The sequence below is a fragment of the Hylobates moloch genome, unplaced genomic scaffold (assembly GCF_009828535.3).
Source record: "Hylobates moloch isolate HMO894 unplaced genomic scaffold, HMol_V3 SCAFFOLD_11, whole genome shotgun sequence".
Lineage (NCBI taxonomy): Eukaryota > Metazoa > Chordata > Mammalia > Primates > Hylobatidae > Hylobates > Hylobates moloch.
This window is the reverse complement of record NW_026652286.1, coordinates 94,848,444-94,869,356: the sequence shown is the minus strand read 5'-3', so window position 1 is coordinate 94,869,356 and position 20,913 is coordinate 94,848,444. Positions and strand designations below refer to the sequence as shown.

The following is a 20,913-nucleotide window of genomic DNA, read 5'->3' as shown; positions in this document are numbered from 1 at the left end:
TGTAGTTGGCTGTTGAATTTCATCAAATGCTTTTTCTTCAACTAATGAGATAATCAAGTGATTTTTCATTATTTTATCCTGCCAATATGTTTAATAACATTCATTTTATTTTGAGTGTTAAAACAGCTTTGGATTTCTGGTATAATCCCACTAGGTCATGATGTATTAGCCTTTTTATGTATTGCTGGATTTGGGCTGATCATATTTTCTTGAGGACTTCTGTATCTGTGTTATTGAAATGTATTAATCTGTAATTTTCTTTTTTTGTAATGTATGTGAATGGCTTGGTATCAAGTTAACACTGGCCTCATAAAATGAATTGGGAAGTGTTCCTTTCTTTTATATTTTTGAAAGAGTTTAAATACAGTTTGTATTATTTCTTTCTTAATTGTTTGATAGGCTTTACCAGTGAAGCCGTCTAAGTTTGGAGTTTTCTTGTGGAAAGGTTTTAAAATTATGAATAAATTTGTTAATAGATATAGGGCTATTCTGATTTTTTATTTCTTCTTGTGTTAAGTTTAATAATTTGTATTCTTCAAGAGATTTGTTCTTTTAATGTAAATTGCCAAATTTTTACTCACAAAGTTGTTAATAGTATTCACTTACTGTGTTTCTGGTTTGAGTAATCTATAATAATCTATAATAATATTTCCTTTTTCATTTGTAATATTGATAATTTATATTTTCTCTTTTTTTCTTAATGAGTATAGCTAGGAGGTATCAATTTTATTAATCTTTTTAGAGAATTAACTTTTTTTAGTTTTTCTATTATTTGTCAATTTTCTATTTAAGAAATATCTGCTCTTATCCTTATTATTTCCCTCCTCATTTTTACTTTGGGTTGATTTATCCTTTCTGCTTTAACTCATCTTACAAATTTTGATATGTCATATTTTTTATTTCATTTAGTTCAACATATTTTCTAATTTTCTTTTAATTTTGTATCTGACCTATGTCTTAGTAAGCATTTTAATTAATTTCCAGATATTGAAAGATTTTTCAAATACATTTTGCAATTGATTCTTAATTTAATCCTGTTGTGGTCAGAGAACTTTCTCTAAATGATTTAAATTATTTTAAACATGTCTTATGGCCTAGCACAAGGTTTATCTTGGTGAATGTTTTATGAACACTTGAAAAGAATGTAGATTTTCTGATTGTTGGGAATAGTGTTTTATAAACATACTTAGAATTGTGTTTGTTGATAGGATGATTCGAACCTTCTATATGGTTATTGATTTTACATCTAGTTATTCTGTCAACTGAGATAAGAGTGTTAAAACCTCCAACTATAATTTTGAATTTGTCTATTTCTCTTTTTTGTTCTATTTATTTATGCTTTATGAATTTTGATGCTCTGTTGTTAGATGCATGCACTGTTATGATTACTGTGGCTTCTTTATAATTTGACACTTTTGTCATTATGAAATATCCCTCTTTATTTCTGGTAAAAATAGTTTTCCTGAAGTCTGCTTTGTCTAATATAATTAGAGCTACTCCATCCTTCTTAGAATTAGTGTTTTCATAGTATACCTTTCTCCAATCATTTTCATTTCTAAGCTAAGTATGTCTTTACATTATATGTGAGTCTCTTGTAAATAGCGCATATTTGGCGATGCTTTTTAATAAGGTCTCACACTTTCACCTTTTAGTAAAATATTTGGTTCATTTACATTTAATGTATTTATTAAAATAGTTGGACTAAAGACTTCCATACTGCTGTTTGTTTTATATTTTTCCCATATGTATTTTATTGTTTTTACCCTCTTTTCTGACTAATTTTAGATTATTTCTTACTATTCCATTTTACATCTCCTATTGGTTATATATATATATATATATATATCACTGTATTTTTTAATGTTATTTTTAATGGTTGTTATAGGACTTAGCATATGGATCTTTTACTTATCATAGTCTGCCTTCCATTGATACTAGCCCACTGTTTGTAAAACACAAGGAAATTAAAAGTTTCCCCTCCTGTACTTTTTTTCTATTTTTGTCACACATTTAACTTCTACATATTTAAAGAAACCTCACAATTCATTGGTATTATTTTTTCTTTAAACAATGAATTATCTTTCAAAAAATTAAAAAACAAAAACATATTATATATTTACCTATATAGTGGCTATTCCAAGTGCTTTTTATTCCTTTATGAACTGAATTTCCATCTGAAATTATTTTCCTTCAACCTTAAAAGTTTCCTTTGACATTTCTTGTAACACAGGCCAGCTGGTGACAAATTTTTAGTTCTTTTATTAATTGTTTTGGTCAAAAAAATGTATCATGAAGACTCAGGCACTAAAATATGTCAAAATTTTCTAGCTAATATTCAAAGAAAGCTGTCTAATATCCAATCATGTGTAATTTTACTGAGAAAAATAAATGAAGAAAGCAGAAAAAAAGTAGTTTTATTTTCTCTTCATTTTGGAGTAGTAGTTTTCACTGGATATTGATTGTTGACAGTTTCCTTCTAGCACTTAAAAATTGTCCTTCTATTGTCTTTTCACCTGCATTGTTTTTAATGAGAAGTCAGTAGTTTTTCTTATGATTGTTTTTGCTGTGTGTAATGTGTCTATTTTCTCTGTCTTCTTTTAATAGTTTTCTTACTATTACTGACTTTCAGCTAATGAGTGATGATATGCTTTGGAGTTATTTTCTACAGATTTATCCTTCTTGGAATTTATTAAGCTTTTTTGGATCTCTGAGTGTATAGTTTTTATCAAATCTAGCAAATCTTCAACCACCATCATTTCAAACATTTTTCTGCTCTCCTCCTCTTGTCTCTCCCTCTAGTATGCCAATTCCATGCATGTAATTAGATATTGTCCCAGGTCATTGAGGTTCAGTTAATTTTTTTCCGTCCACTTAACTCTCTGCTTCAGTTTGACTCATTTCTATTTTTCTGTTCACATTCATTGATCTTTTCTTTTGCTGTTAAACTCGTCCAGGGAAATTTTCATTTCATGTATTTTTTAGAGGGGAGAACAAAGTTCTATGATTTGTTTTTTATTCTTCTATTTTATTGCATTATTTTATTTTATTTTATTTTGCGAGATGACATCTTGCTACGTTGACTAGGTGGGTCTAAAACTCCTGGCCTCAAGTGATCCTCCCAGTTTGGCTTCCCAAAGTGCTGAAATTATAGGTGTGAGCCACCACACCCAGCTGAGGATTTTTTTTTCTTTTATGTTCTTTTATAAAATTTCCATTCTCTATTCTATTTCTCTACTTGTTTCCTCACTTTATTCACATTTCCCTTTAAATCTTTAACATAGTAATAGTAGTTGTTTTAAAGTTATTTTCTATTAATTCCATTATCTCTTTCTTTTCTGAGTTTGTTTCTATTCTTCTGCTGTGGTCTTTATACATCAAGTAATTCCTGATTTTGTGCTGAACGTTATAGTTCCTATGGTGTCTGATTTTAGTCTCCTTCTTAATAGAGTGTTTTGTTCCAGAAAGCAGTTAAATTAAACCATCTTGATTCTTTTGAGCCTTAGTAAAATTTTGTTAGAATAGGCCTAGAGTAGCCTTTACTCTAGGGATAAATTTGTCCTTCTAAGGCATGGCCTTTCTGGACTCTCTACTAAGCACTGTGGGTGTTTAGAGAGGTCTCTGCTCTCTAATTGGTGGGAACTTAAATGTCTCTCGGCCTGTGCAGGCTATAGTACTTGTTCTATTCACAGCTCCTCAGTAGTTTTTCTTCCTCTAGTAGCTGTCTTTGCTCAGTAGTTTTTCTATGCTGGACCTCACGTTTTCTTGGCCTGCCCATGTAAAGCTATGTTTCCAGTCAAACACTCAAGGGTCCTCAATATAGATTTCTGAAGCTCCTGCTCTGTACAGCTCCCTTTTATTTGGACCCTGACTCATACGTTCTAGCAAATACTGGAGCTCCAAATTCTGTTCTTTTTCCTCTTAGCCCAAAAAAATGACCACTGTGCTCTGGGTTTCCTCTTCTTCCACTGCAGTTCAGAAAATGCCTCCAAACAGAAAGCCAGGGAGATTGTTGAGCTAACTTTTTTTAGTTTTCTTCACACAGTAATCATTATTTTGCATTGCCTATTGTACGACATCTTAAAATGGTATTTCATGTACTTTGTCCAATTTTATAGTTATTTATGACAGGAAAATTAGTTGCGTATCAGTTACTCTGTCATCATTGGTAAGCAGGTATTTTAATGCAAACCATTTTAGTTGTCAAGTTCTTTGAAGAATAGGTCTGGATGCTTTTCTTCATAATCAGAGATACCACCTTAATAATTGCACTCCAGTAAGTTTTTTGTACATATGTAAGTTAGTTTTAATGTATGTGTATAAATGTGTGTGTGTAGAACATAATGAAGTTTCAGTAATCACATGAGGTAGCAGTCATTTACTTTTATGCATGCAAGTTCCTTGTCAATTTCATGTTTTATGTCAGTATTCCTAGTTTGGATCTTACTTAGCCCTGTGAGAACTGTAGCTAGAAGAACCAAAATGAAAGCATACTTTGTCTATTTTCCTTTAATTCTAAACTACATTACTTTTTAGAGTGTTATTCACCCAAGGTAAAGAATAATTCTGTTGGTGAGAGAGCTAACTAGAGTCAATTATACTGTATTAGACTTGGCAGACTTTACATGAACTGCAATGTAAAAGTAGGTTTGTTTGTTCTCCGTATTCGTATAGTTGATTCAGAAAGAACATTGTTCACAGTATTTGTGAGATGTCAAATGTACTGTTCAAGTCAATGGAACAAAAATGGGTCTATGATTCACATGTAGTTTTATTCAAATAGTAAAAATTTATGTGCATTAACTTGTAAACAAAAATGTGTTCATAAATTTAAGCCAAATTTTATCTGGTACTATTTTGAACTTGATTTCTATAGTACAGATACACATAGCAGTTTTCCTTAAGAGTTCCTCTAGTGTACATTGTAATTAGGCTTTGTATATGTGGAGTCCCTAGTAACATCCTGGTAGACGTGATCAAAACCAAGGCTGCAAATGTATAGACTTCTGTGATAATATAAATACAAATATTTATTGGGTGTCATTTATGTTTCTACTCCCTCAACAGATGCATTTTGAATACCAGGTACTGTGTTAGGTGCTGGAAAAAAACATGATTTTAGGTACATTGTAGAATGTGTTTTAGAGAAAGCCTATGTCTTATCGAGATGTAAATATAAATAACTATTTTCACTATTTACACACTGCATAAACCAAGAATTTGAAAACTCATCTTCCTAACCTCCTATTTCAGGAACACAAAGCCATCAGTCATCCCCCACACACAAAAAAATCACCTAGCCAATGAGAATTTCCTCTTTCAAAAAATTAAAGCAGCATTGGTAGTAGTCATTACTATGTTTTATACCTGCTAACCTTAAGATCAATCTCAGCTGCAAGTGAACGCTGTGGGTTAGGTTTCTTCTTTTTTTAACTTGTGGTTCTTTTTTGTTTGTTTTATTTGATTTTGTTTTTAGGTCATAATTTCCTTGGCCTAAGTAAAGGATGAAGGAGTTTGCTACTTGGGAATCTTTTTACTTAATGCTACATGGAATCAGTCTCAGTTTCTACATAGCTTCTAAGAATTATTGTTAAGAGCTAAGTTAATTTTCTATTGTAGTGGTAATGTATTACATCATATACAATAGAAGATCTCTCAGTGATAGTCTACAGGATTTCTCATCAGATGCATCTGTTAATTAGTTAATTTTTCTAAGGCATTTTCAAAATTGAAGAAAGAAGATAATTCATTTTTAGCAGCATTGGAGTCTCTTTCTTCATGCAGACTGGAAGTATACTTTGAATCATAGTCATAGATTTTATTGCAGCCAGCACTTGAAGCTTGTATGAGAAGCAAGTGCAGATCAATTTTTGTTATTCTCATCTAAAATTACATAAAGCCCGAGTTGTACTCTGGAGATTAACTAGCTTTATCAATAGCAAATGTCTTCCTTCACCTGAGATTAGCGAGAATTCAGACTTGGTCAAGCTACTTTTATATCTGTTCTGCATGGCACTTTCGATAGACAGCATCTTATCAAAAAATATAGATGTGTCCTTGGTATTTAACATTTTTGATGAGAAATTGCATCCAGACATTTTAAATATAAAAACTGTAAGTGTATTAAAAATAACAACTATAGATATGCTATGTATTGCATATTCTTTTCTTTCTCCTGAAATAAATCTTTGATATCTGAGGATGTGTGTATGTAATTAAAAACGGCTACAGACACACAAACACACACACACACACACAGACACACACACACAAATATAAATCTAAGGATTTTAAAATTCTGTTAAGGTTTGTTTTACCCATGAAGCTTCAAATGTCCAAGCTATGTCATATCAAAATGAAAGAAATGCAACTTATCAAAAAGTAATAGGTTTTAGTAATCAATTTCATTCATGAAATTTTATTTGGTTGATTTTTTTACAATATGACCAATTGTTTTGACATGATATAGACATTTTGAAAAAATGTGTTTGCTTGTAATTGTTAAATGATTAACTTTGTATGTAACATATATTAATTTTGTATTTTAAAAAATTCTGGATTCTTAAAAGTTGTTATTTATCCAGCTCCAGCATAAGAACTTTATTTGAAATCAGCTATAGCAGAATGATGCCACACAATTCTTTAGTCTTGAAAGGACAGCTAACAACAGAATTATTTCATTTTAGTGCAAGCAGGAGAGTTTCTCAGAGACAGATGGAGTTCCGTAGAGACTCTCAATGGGTAAGGTCTACTTAGGAATTTAAAAATAAAAATAACAAAAGGGATATTTTCTTCAGAATAACTGAGAAAAATAAAGCTACTTTCTATGAAATCAAAGGAAAGAGCAGGTTAAAAAACATACTAACATAGGATTCTTAATCAGATTTTGTTTAAAAACTACCTGAGCTGAGCATTGTGAGACAGTCACACTAAAGTTATTCATAAACACACAAAAAAGGTACACTTTCTGTGTTTTATTCATATTTCATTTGTTTAATATTTTAGTGTTTTTAAAATATCAATGATTTTGATAATGTTTTAATTTTAAAATAATATTACATATGTTAAATTATATACTAACCTATTTAGTATCTTCAGTCTACTTGGAAACTATGAACAAGAAAATGTGGTTGTTTTAGGGCCCCTTCACTTTAATCTTCAACTTGTGATGAATGTTGTCCAAGTATACTCATAATTTTTTATTTAACCACTATCATACAAATAGTATCTTTAAGCAATAGTTTTTTTAAAAAATTTTACTTATTTTATTTTTAGGAGCTTTCCAATAGTGTTAAAGAAGTAATGACTGTCATTAGTATTTGTGGATCTTCATGTATGGTGGAGGGTAACTAGTTATCCTGATTTGCCTGGGCCTGAAAAGTTTCCTGGAATATGAGGCTTGCAGAGCTAAAATGGGAAGAGTCCCAGGCAAATCAGGACAGGTAATCCCCCTAAATGACAGACACTGACTTAAGTGACTAATACAAGTACCGCTAACATTTATTGAAGTCTTAAATGTCAGGCATGGGGCTAAGCACATTGGGTCTTTTTTTTTATTATTATACCTTAAGTTTTAGGGTACATGTGCGCAACGTGCAGGTTTGTTACATATGTTTACATGTGCCATGTTGTTGTGCTGCGCCCATTAACTCGTCATTTAACATTAGGTATATCTCCTAATGCTATCCCTCCCCGCTACCCCCACCCCACAACAGGCCCTGGTGTGTGATATTCCCCTTCCTGTGTCCATGTGTTCTCATTGTTCAATTCCCACCTATGAGTGAGAACATGCGGTGTTTGGTTTTTGGTCCTTGCGATAGTTTGCTGAGAATGATGATTTCCAGCTTCATCCATATCCCTACAAAGGACATGAACTCATCATTTTTTATGGCTGCATAGTATTCCACGGTATATATGTGCCACATTTTCTTAATCCAGTCTATCATTATTGGACATTTAGGTTGGTTCCAAGTCTTTGCTATTGTGAATAGTGGTGCAATAAACATACATGTGCATGTGTCTTTATAGCAGCATGATTTATAATCCTTTGGGTGTATACCCAGTAATGGGATGGCTGGGTCAAATGGTATTTCTAGTTCTAGATCCCTGAGGAATCGCCACACCATCTTCCACAATGGTTGAACTAGTTTACAGTCCCACCAACAGTGTACAAGGGTTCCTATTTCTCCACCTCCTCTCCAGCACCTGTTGTTCCTGACTTTTTAATGATCGGCATTCTAACTGGTGTGAGATGGTATCTCATTGTGGTTTTGATTTGCATTTCTCTGATGGCCAGTGATGATGAGCATTTTTTCATGTGTCTTTTGGCTGCATAAATGTCTTCTTTTGAGAAGTGTCTGTTCATATCCTTCGCCCAATTTTTGATGGGGTTGTTTGTTTTTTTCTTGTAAATTTGTTGGAGTTCATTGTAGATTCTTGATATTAGCCCTTTGTCAGATGAGTAGACTGCAAAAATTTTCTCCCATTCTGTAGGTTGCCTGTTCACTCTGATGGTAGTTTCTTTTGCTGTGCAGAAGCTCTTTAGTTTAATTAGATCCCATTTGTCAATTTTGGCTTTTGTTGCCATTGCTTTTGATGTTTTAGACATGAAATCCTTGCCCATGCCTATGTCCTGAATGGTATTGCCTAGATTTTCTTCTAGGGTTTTTATGGTTTTAGGTCTAACATTCAAGTCTTTAATCCATCCTGAATTAATTTTTGTATAAGGTGTAAGGAAGGGATCCAGTTTCAGCTTTCTACGTATGGCTAGCCAGTTTTCCCAGCACCATTTATTAAATAGGGAATCCTTTCCCCATTTCTTGTTTTTGTCAGGTTTGTCAACCATCAGATAGTTGTAGATATGCGGCATTATTTCTGAGAGCTCTGTTCTATTCCATTGGTCTATATCTCTCTTTTGGTACCAGTATTGGTTACTGTAGCCTTGTAGTATAGTTTGAAGTCAGGTAGCATTATGCCTCCAGCTTTGTTCTTTTGGCTTAGGATTGACTTGGCAATGTGGGCTCTTTTTTGGTTCCGTATGAACTTTTAAGTAGTCTTTTCCAATTCTGTGAAGAAAGTCATTGGTAGCTTGATGGGGATAGCATTGAGTCCATAAATTACCTTGGGTAGTATGGACATTTTCATGATATTGATTCTTCCTACCCATGAGCATGGAATGTTCTTTTATTTAATCCTCATGACAGTTCTTTGAGGTAGGTGCTAAATTTCATCTCATTTTGTAGATGAGGAAACTGAGTCACAGTCAATTGTAAAACATAGGTTTGATTAACACATGCACATTGAATATACCAGAATATATGTTCTTCTAAACCAGTATTTCTTCTTATGTCTTAGTATGACTTAAACAATATTGTTTTATAGTAGGCTTAATAAGGGATTAGACTTTAAATGTAGACTTTAAAGGGAACTGTTTCAGATATCTACAATGAAAACTATAAAACACTGATTTAAGGAATCACACAAAAAAATTTAAGAAGAAAAAATTTAAGAAATACCCCCAAAATTTAAGAAGACACACAAAAAATTGAAAGAGATTTTATTTTCATAGATTGAAATAATCAATATTATTAAAATATCCATACTACACAAAGCAATCTACAAATTTAATGTAATCTCTATCAAAATATAAATAACATTCTTCACATAAATAGAAAAAAAATTCTAAAATTTATATGGAACCACAAAAGACCCAGAATAGTCACAGCTATCCTAAGCAGAAAGAATAAAACTGGAGGAATCACATTACCTGACTTTAAATTATACTACAGAGCTATAGTAACTAAAACACCATGGTACTGGCTTAAAACTAACACATAGATCAGTGGAACAACATAGAGGATGCAGAGATAACTGCATACATCTACAGTGAACTTCTTTTTGACAAAGGTGCCAAGAACATACATTGGGGAGGGGACAGTCTCTTCAGTAAATGGTGCTGGGAAAACTGGATATCTATATGCAAAAGAATGAAACTAGAACTCTTTCTCTTGCCATATGCAAAAATCAAATCAAAATGGATTAAAGACTTAAATATAAGACTTCAAACTATGAAACTACTAAAATAAAACACTGGGAAAACTCTCCAGGACAATGGACTGTGCAAAGATTTCTTGAATAGTACCCCCACAAACACAAGCAACCAAAGCAAAAATGGACAAATGAGACCACATCACATTAAAAGGCTCCTGCACAGCACAGGAAAATATCAACAAAGTGAAGAGACAATCCACAGAATGGGAGAAAATACTTGCAAACTACCCATCTGACCAAGAATTAGTAACCAGAATATATAAAGAGCTCAAACAGCCCTATCGAAAAAAAATCGAATGACATGATTAAAAAATGGACAAAAGATTTGAATAGACATTTCTCCAAAGAAGACATAAAAATGGCAAACAGGCATATAAAAATTTGTTCAACATCATAATCATCAGAGAAATGCAAATCAAAACTACAATTAGATATCATCTCACCTCAGTTAAAATTACTTATATCCAAAAGACAGGCAATAACAAATGCTGGTGAGGATGTGGAGAAAAGGGAACCCTCACCCACTACTGGTAGGAATGTAAATTAGTACAATCACAGTTTGGAGGTTCCTCAAAAAACTGAAAATAGAGCTCCATTATAATCCAGCAATCCCACTGCTGGGTGTATACCCCAAAGAAAGAAAATTAATATATTGTTCTGATATCTGCACTTCTATGTTTATTGCAGCACTATTCATAATAGCCAAGATTTGGAAGCAACCTAAGTGTCCATCAACCAGTGAATGGATAAAGAAAATGTGGTACATATACATGATGGAGTACTATTCAGCCATGTAAAAGAATGAGATCTTGTTACTTGCAACAACATGGTTGGAACTAAAGATCATTAATGTTAAGTGAAATAAGCCTGCACAGAAAGGCAAACTTTGCATATTCTCACTTATTTGTGGGTGTTAAAAATTAAAACAATTGAACCCATGGAGATAGAGAGTAGAAGGATGGTTACCAGAGGCTGGGAAAGGTAGTGGGAAGAGAGTGTGTGTGTGTGTGTGTGTGTGTGTGTGTGTTTGGGGAATGGGGGCAAGTGGGGAGGATTAATAGGTACAAAAAATAGTTAGAAAGAATGAGTAAGAACTAGTATTTGCTAGCACAACAGGGTAACTATAGTCAAATATAATTTAATAGTACATTTTAAAATAACTGAAAGAATATAATTGGATTGTCTGTAACACAAAGGATAAATGTTTGAGGTGATGGATACCCCATTTACCATGATGTGATTATTATGCATTGCATGCCTGTTTCAAAACATCTCATGTAACCCATAAATATATATACACCTATTATGTACCCATAAAAATTGAAATTAATAAGAGACTTGTTTTAGCATACAGGAGGATCATCCATTGGAACAATGTACCATAACTTTGGTGAAACCGACTCTGTTCTTATAGTATTAAGTCGAACAGAGATGAAAAAAAAAACAGCTGTTTTTAGGAACTTGAGGGCAATTCACCTTGGTGTAGGAAAGTCAAATTTATTTCTAATATTTACTTTGAACATAAGAGACAGAAAAAACCTAAACCATACATTTTACTGGGTTCACTGTGCTTCACTTTTTTTAGGGCTATGAGAGAGGACTTCATGTAGTTGAGGCATGAAGGAAAAGGGGGGATTTGGTGTGCTCTGTGAGAGAGGAGTGAGTCTGGAGAGAAGAATGGCCGGAAGTCACTGAAACAGCTGCATGGGCTGGAGTAAGGGTCATGAAAGCAGCAAATGCTCCTTCAGTGTCTTGCAAGATCCAATAGTCTGAATGTGGTGGTCTGGGGTTCCTCTTCTCTCTCACCTGCCTGTAAGCCTTAGCAGAATCTGATGCTTGAGCATAATATCTAAAAAGTATTATGACTATTATCGTGTGGCTACATGTTAACTCAGTTAAATACTGAATTGGGTGGCAGGATTGACAAGGAAAGTTTTGAGATCCATACAAGGAACAGGGTTTTTCCCAGTCAGGCCTGATAGGAAGTTTGACTCACACTTTTGTAGGTGGGGTTCTCTGCCATGGCTGTCAGATAAGTACAAAGACAAAGAAACAAACTTGGAGAAACACAGGGATGTATTTATCTGTCACCTCTATTCCTTCAAGCCAATTTGACGTTCAAATACTCAAATGCAGATTGTCAGCATTTTTCAAATGAACTACAACAAAGAAGAAATGAATGAATGGACAATGAAATGTGGTATATACATACAATGGAATACCATTCAGCCTTAAAAGGAAGGAAATTCTGACATATGCTACAACATGCATGAATCTTGAAGACATTATGCTAAGTGAAATAAGCCAGTTACGAAAAAGACAAATGCTATATGAGTCCACTTACAGGAGGTACTTACAGTGGTCAAATTCACAAAGACAGAAGGTACAAAGGTGGGTTCCAGGGACCGGGGATGGAAGGAATGGGGAGTTAGTGTTTCATGGGGATTGAGTTTCAGTTTTGCAAAATGAAAAGAGTTGTGGAGATGAATGGTGGTGATGGTTGCACAACAATGGGAATGTACTTAATGCTACCGAACCATACACTCAAAAGTGGTTAAGATGATACACTTTATGCTATGCATATTTTACCACAATTTTGTTTTTTTTTGTTTGTTTGTTTTTTATTTGAGACGAAGTCTCTCTCTTGTCCCCCACGCTGGAGTGCAATGGCGCGATCTCGGCTCACTGCAACTTTTGCCTCCCAGGTTCAAGTGATTCTCCTGCCTCAACCTCCCGAGTAGCTGGGATTACAGGCGTCTGCACCATGCCCGGCTAATTTTTGTATTTTTAATAGAAACAGGATTTCACCATGTTGGCCAGGCTGGTCTTGAACTCTTGACCTCGTGATCTGCCTGCCTCGGCCTCCCAAAGTGCTGGAATTACAGGCGTGAGGCACCGTGCATGGCCCAAATTTTTTTTTTTTTTTTTAATAAGAGAAGAGGCCGGGCATGGTGGGTGGCTCACCTCTGTAATCCCACCACTTTGGGAGGCTGAGGTGGATGGATTACTTGAGGTCAAGGGTTTGAGACGAGCCTGGCCAACATCGTGAAACCCCATCGGTACTAAAGATACAAAAATTAGCTAGGCGTGCTGGCAGGCACCTGTAATCCCAGCTACTCAGGAGGCTGAGACAGGAGAATTGCTTGAACCCAGGGGCAGAAATTGCAGTGAACCGAGATTGTGCCACTGCACTCCAGCCTGGGTGACAGAGCGAGACCCCATCTCGAAAAAAAATAAAATAAAATAAATAAATAAGAGAAGAAAAGAACCCTTAGGCTTTTCTATGTGCACAATTTCCCTCACCATCTAAACAGCCCTTCTATTTTTGTTTTTGCTCTGATAACAGCTCTTACTAAATAGTTAAACAAGTCCTTGATATGACTTGTTCAGGTTTTTCTTCTGTAAAATGGGAATAATCTTTCTTATTATGCAAGTGCTTCTTTTGAGGTATAATTGGACCTTCTCTTAAACATCAGCTGAATAAGACTCATCTCTTCTCTTCTTTATCTGCTTCCACACTCAAAAAATAAAGACGGAAAATTTAATCACAAAGCCAGAATGTGTTACAAGAAGTGCTGCTATGAGTTAGATTTTTCCTGCAGTACTTAGGGCCGATGGAAAGTGACTGCAGGACTGAGATGGATTTACCAGGAAACTACACTGAAACTCATGATATACGCGTCACCAATGATCAGGACATCTTACTAAACTAGTGGCTTTCATGCCCTGCGGAAAGGCCTGGGAAAGTTGTGATTTCCCCAGAATTACTGACTTCACTTCTCAGATACCTTTTACAAAATCCCATGTATGGTAAAGTCTTTGTACCCATATCCCAAACCGTGTCCTTATTTGAGAATCAATCACTGAGGCAATGAGTAGAGGCACCAAGGCAGAGTGTTGAAGAACTCTGAAGCCAGAAAGACTTAGTTATGAATCCCTGCTCTGTCATTCACCAGCTACGGGTCCTTGTCCATGTTACTAAATCTGTTACAGCTTAATGTTTAAAACTTAATGGGGGCCGGGCACGGTGGCTCATGCTTGTAATCCCAGCACTTTGGGAGGCCGAGGCGGGCGGATCACGAGGTCAGGAGATCGAGACCACGGTGAAACCCCATCTCTACTAAAAATACAAAAAATTAGCCCGGCATGGTGGCGGGCGCCTGTAGTCCCAGCTACTCGGAGAGGCTGAGGCAGGAGAATGGCGTGAACCCGGGAGGTGGAGCTTGCAGTGAGCCGAGATCGCGCCACTGCACTCCAGCCTGGGCGACAGAGCGAGACTCCGTCTCAAAAATAAAATAAATAAAATAATAAAATAATAAAATAAAATAAAATTTAATGGTACCAGATCCCAAATAAAAACCTTCCTCTTGGTGGGAACGCAAATTAGTACAGCCATTGTGGAAAACAATATGGAGATTCCTCAGAAAATTAAACATAAAACTACTCTATGATCCAGCATTTTTGCTTATAGATATATATCCAAAGGAAGTGAAATCAGTAAGTCAAAGAGATAGCTACACTCACATGTTTATTGCAGCATTATTCACAATAGTCAGGCTATGGCATCAACTTAAGTATCCATTAATGGACGAATGGATAAAGAAAATGTGGTACATATACACAACGGAATACTATTCAACCTTTAAAAATAAGGAGATTCGGTCATTTGTAACAATGTGAATGAACCTGGAGAGCATAATGCTAAGTGAAATAATCCAGCCACGGAAAGACAAATACCACATGTGCTCATTTATATATGGAACCTAGAAGAGTTGAAGTCATAGATGCAGAGAATAGAAATGATGGTAACCAGGGACTGGGGTGGGAGGTGTTAAAAAAATCTTACTCTGTATCTATAATTTGGACTTTTTTTGTTTTTATTAATGACTCTTAAACATATAAAATCCCCCACTGTATTTTTGGTCTATCTCTCCAGTTCCCTGATACTGTTTTATTCCTTAATTCTTTCCTCATCTTTAAAAAGAACTGTTTGTTTTACTTTTCTTTACCTCTTAGAAAACGTCACCAAAGGTTGTTATGAATCACAGCAGTCTGGCTGGAGAATTGGTCAACATAAAAGTTCCAAATATAATTTATCCCTGGGTGATGTTGTTTGTGAATTATTCATACAATCTGATTAGGAACTTGAGAGCATTTGTAGTCAAATAACAACTTTTCTCCAAATGACGCACAGCACATCCGAGACAGAGCACAGTGATCTCAATTGCCAGACGAGAAACCGAGGCCCAGGAATGCAGAGGGCTTCACCAACGTTGAAAGAGAACCGTGGAACAAAACGTCAAAATGTTTCTACCAGGGCTTAAGACTAAGTAGTGAATCCCCACCTCGTCCCTCTCCTCCTCCTATTTCCTGTAGGATAAATTATTTTAAAGAGAAACACACAGGTGAAAGGAAAACACGCTCTTTGTGGACATGTGGCTAAACCAGATGTCCTAGAAACAGCATTCAAGCTCAGATACAGCAATAACAGCAGAAACCAAATGTGAACTAAAGCCAGTACCTAATCTGCTCTTCTTAACCTGGCATCCAAGGCCTTTCATGAGCCAGCCTCGACCTGGTTTGCCAGCCTTGGCTTGCCCACCGAATTCCCAACTGGAAACTGAAACCCTAAGTAACATTCATACTAAACTCTCTCCAAACTCCCAGCATTTCCACCCTTCTTCTTTTCCTGCCTTACTTATCCTTCCATCTTTGACCTGAGCATCAATGCCACTAGGAGTACTTCCCAGCCTTCTTCCACCCCTCCTTGGGGTTAGATTCCCCTCCCCTGTGTTCCCAGAGTATACTGTGCATATTCCTGTCATTAGTATCTCATACTGTATTAACATTACCTGCTCCCTTGTGGCCCCTTCCCACCACACTGGGAGCTCCTTTAGAGGAAAGACTGTAGCTTGAGTGCTTGGCACACATTAGTTCTTCAATAAATGCATGCTAAGAGAATCAGTATTGTCCAGGTCTCCAAAGAAAAATAACTCTTTGGCCAGGGGAGGTGGTTCACACCTGTAATCCCAGCACTTTGGGAGGCCGAGGTGGGTGGATTGTCTGAGGTCAGGAGTTCGAGACAAACCTGGCCAACATAGTGAAACCCTGTCTCTACTAAAAATACAAAAAATTAGTGGGGCGTGGTGGTGGCCACCTGTAATCCCAGATACTCGGGAGGTTGAGGCAGGAGAATCGCTTGAACCCGGGAGGTAGAGGTTGCAGTGAGCCGAGATCACGCCATTGCACTCCAGCCAGGGCAACGAGAGTGAAACTCCATCTCAAAAAAAAAAAAAAAAAAGAAAAGAAAAAGAAAAAGAACTCTTTGCTTGATTTCTTTTTCTTTTACTAACAGGTAATGAGCTTTGCCCTTGCATGTAGTAAGGCTATGATCTAGCAGACTTGTTCTATGGAATCAGTATGGCTTACCTTAGTAAAAAAAAAAAAAGAATAATAGATTGTTGGACTTGAAAGGACGTTCAAAAGTCATTTATTTTTTACCCCCATCAGCCCCATTGTGAATTTCCTAGAAATTTGAAAAGATTTTAGTAATTAAAGGCCACAAAAGGTAGCAGTCAGCATTAGAAATAAGGACGTGTTAAGCTTAAACAGACTCAAATGGCATGTTCAGATAAGTTTGGTTTTCAAGAATCAAGAACGAAGCTCCCAACTTGTCACCCCTTCCTGTTGAGACATGCGAGTACATAGAAAGTCATGTAATTCATAAGCCTATGATTCATTTACTCTCCATTCATCAGACTGCTGAGTGTCATAAATGTGTTTGATGCCTATTTAAGCTTCCTTTTCTTGACAAGGAAGTTTGTTTTTGGGAGATAACTCATGTACTAAAATCTAGTGACTTACAGGGAAATTCCAAAGCAGACAAGTCAGAGAGGCATGTAAGCTGGTCCCAAAACCTTTTTCCAATATTGGTTAATAATTTAGGAGCTTTGAGGGGAGTAATAGTCTATAGATGACATGGGCTGCTAGTTAATGGACTGAATTACCCAAGAGATCAATGAGCGACACTAGAACTTTGAAGGTTTCCCCAATTCTCCATACAGTCTTGGTTGGCTTCAGATTTATGGCATGAGACTAAAGTGTGTAAAAATGGCCCAAGGATTTTAGAAAGAAAAACACTCAAGTAAAATAGTGGTCATTTTGAAAAGTAGTAAGAATGAATCAATTCAAATCATAAATTGCATTATTGCCTATGCGAAAATCCCATACTAAACCTTTTATTTCCTCTTCTAATTTTTGAATTGTGGTAAAATACACATAACATAAAATTTATCACCTTTACTATTTTTAAATGTATAGTTCAGTTGTACTAAATACATTCATAATGTGCAAACATCACCACCATTCATCTCTATAACTCTTTTTGATGCCAATCTTTTTTTTTTAAAAAAAAGAGTTTTTGTGTGTGTGTGTGTGTGATTTTTTTTTTTTTTTTTGAAACTGAGTCTCACTCTGTCGCCCAGGCTGGAGTGCAGTGGTGCGATCTCAGCTCACTGCAATCTCTGCCTCCCAGGTTCAAGCCATTCTCCTGCCTCAGCCTTCCGAGCAGCTGGGATTACAGGCGAGTGCCACCACACCCAGCTAATTTTTGTGTTTTTAGTAAAGACGGGGTTTCAAATCTTTTAATGTTCTGAAATGACCCTGTACAAGGTAGGGTTGAGGTCTTTCTTTTTATTTCTCTCTATGATAGAGTTCAAGATTAAGAATGCTAAAGTCAGATCTTCAAACGAGAGCATCAGTCAGAAGTTGATGTCAGATTACTAGCTATGACTGAAAAAAACAAATCAAAACAAAACCAACCAAATATCATCATCTAGGAAAAGGCTGTTACTTTAAAATAACTGTGATGTCCAGAACTGAGGTCTGACTCAGGCTTGACTAAGTCAGGAGCGGCAGCGGTCAGACTGATGCTGAAGAGACATCTTAGTTTGCTTGAGCTGCTGTCACAAAATGCCTGAGAGAAGGTAATTTGTAAATAACAGAAATTTATTTCTCACAGTTCTGCAGACTAAGAAGTCCAAGATCAGGCACCACAGGCTTGCTGTCTGGTGAGGTCCTGCTGCCTTGAACGCTGCATCCTTTGCAGAGGACAAACACCGTTTCTTCACAACGCAGAAGGGGTAGAAAGGAAAAAAGAGCCTAGCTAATTTCCTCTAGCCTTTTTATAAAGGTGTTAATCCCATTCATGAAGACAGAGCTCTCATGACCTAATTACCTCCTGAAGGTCCCACTTCTTAATAATGCCACCTTAGGGCTTAAGTTCCAACATAGGAATTTTGGAGGGGACACATCCAAACATTCAACCATAGCAGGAGAGAAAGCACTGTAGCTCATAATAGACTGAACCCAAGGAAAATCAGTAGATTGAGATGAGTTCGAAATTACAACTTGGGATCTCTAGAAACCTAAGAACCCTTCTAATTCTTGAATTACTGCATTCCTGCTTCATGGTGCTCCAACATCTGCTTGAACACTTCTGTATATACAAAACTCTTTGCTTCCTCAGCTTACCCATTATACAGATGGCTCTGACTGTTAGAAGGTTTCTCCTTGTATTGGACCAATATTTATCTGTGTGTTTCTTCCAGCCATGCTTCCTTTTAAAGATATGCACAATAAGTGAAATTCTTTTATCCCACATAACTCGGTGAGTTCGGGGACCCATCTGTGGAGATTTCCATGATTGATGATTCTCTCTAGGTGAAAGCTTCCTGGATCTTTCTACTTCTCCTCATAAAATATAGCTTCTGATACCTCCACTGTCTTGATTGTTTTCCTCTGAAAATCCTTCTGTTTGTCGCTTCATCCTTTAAAGGTGTTAATTAAATAAATGTACAGGCCTCTTCCTGCTCAGATCTTGAAAAATTCGTGGTGGAGTCACATTATTTTTTAAATGAACGTGGACAAATTTTCTTCTATTTCCCAAGCTCTCTCCCTCGTAGCCAACGAATGTGATTTTTCTGTGCTTATCAAATCTAAGTGGCATGTTTGTCAGCATTTGTTTACTAGAAAATTCCATTCTCATTATTTTCTAATTCTTATGGGCTGTTGAGTGAAAGATCTTGCCTTAGACCACATTTAAATCATGACATCAAGTGCAGCCATACAATTCAAGGACAAATAAACCCCAAATAAAAATAAGAAAAAAGGAGACTCTGTATATCATTCGAAAGCAAAATGAAACATCGTTTTTTTATGTGAGTGTAAGTGGAAGTTGACAGAAAATTCAGGATAGGATTAGTGAAGGGGGAAAAGCACTTATTGATTTATTGTTTCACAGAGAAAGCCAGATTGGGTATGTCTGGACCTTGGGTATATACACACACAGAATTAATCAAGAAGAGAATGTACAACTGCATCAATATGTTTTTATTTTTATGGTTATTTATTGAGCTTTATTTGTCTATGCAATAGAGAACAGTCCATAGGCTCCATGGAAAGGTTTGTATGATATATACTGTAGCAGAAAACAGATGGTCATCTGATATCAATAACTGTGTTTAAACAAAGCGGAATTGCTATTAGTGATACCATCAATGATGATGTATTTGGAAAGCGTGGTAAAGGGACTTTCACCCCCTTGGAATATTTTTTCTTTCAGTGTTTGTGATTGTCTACACAACATTGAAAACATCTGCATGTAAACCAAAGCTTTCGGCCCATCATCTGCATGGCCGGCATATGCAATGCCAAACAACTGAGCACTGAGAAAGAAAAATGCAACTGGCTAAATTATTTAGACCAATACAACCAGATCTGAATAATTATTCAAAGGGTTGATTAGTATGGACACCTCGCTGTATCTAGACACAAAATAGAAAATCTAATTCAAGTCACTCTGATCTGTTAAGATCTTACCTGGTTCCTGGTTACTTACAAGAGTACAGTTTGGATGCCTTAATGACATTGCCTGTCATCCCAGCCTCATCTGCAGCTTCTCTTCACTTTATAAACTTGACAATCCAATCATACAGACTATGCACCAATTTAAGAGCCCTTGATGCTTTTTCATGTTTTCAAGCATGTCTTGACTTCTTTGCATTCTACCTGGTATTTTTCTTCCAATTTTTCTGTCTGATAAACTTCTAATCTTCGTATCCATTTTTAAAACCATGCTCAAATACAAACTCCTTGGGGGAAGTCGTTGCTGACTTCTCTATACTAAATTAGTTGTTTCTTCCACTACACTCCAATAGGGCACCTCATGAAAGTTACCATCACACTTTGCATGGGGATCTTTTGTCTGCAGTTGTCTCTTTCTTACTGGACTATGAATACAGTAGGAGACATGCCTTTTTAATCTTTGAGTCCTCTGTACCTAGAATACCGGCTAACTCATAATTGGCATTCCACAGGTTATATTTGAACTAACTGCAGTTTGAACTTCTTCATTGATAGATTTCTATCTAAACAATTTTGGGTTCTTGTTCAACAATTCACTAGAGCTATACAAATGATAGCTAAAGGAATAAATCTCAATTCAATATTGATTGGATTGCATAAATTGAAATAACGTGTTCAATCAACTTTAATTCATTGACTGCATATTTTGCATTTCATGTCTTTTTTCAACTGCATGGAAGACACATTTTTATGGTATTTGAATTATTATTCACAAAATGCGCTTTAATATATTTATAGTTGTGATATGTGGCTTATGAGGATGCCTGAACTCTCTAGGAATTTTCCAGATCTCCTACAATGCATGATGCTAAAAAAATACAGCTAATGTTAAATACCTAGTAACCTTCACAGAAGCTATGTTCATAGCATGAAAAGGTATAAAAGGATTATAGTATGTCCTATTCACCTATTCAATTCCAGGCACTGGAGAATTTTCATCAT

General features: G+C 35.8%; 1 long non-coding RNA gene across 3 annotated transcripts in view; it reads left to right on the top strand.

Annotated features, from left to right (window-relative positions):
• The window catches only part of LOC116477083 (uncharacterized), a 72,795-nt gene that overhangs the window by 38,917 nt on the left and 12,965 nt on the right, over positions 1-20,913 (top strand). The window lies entirely within an intron of this gene.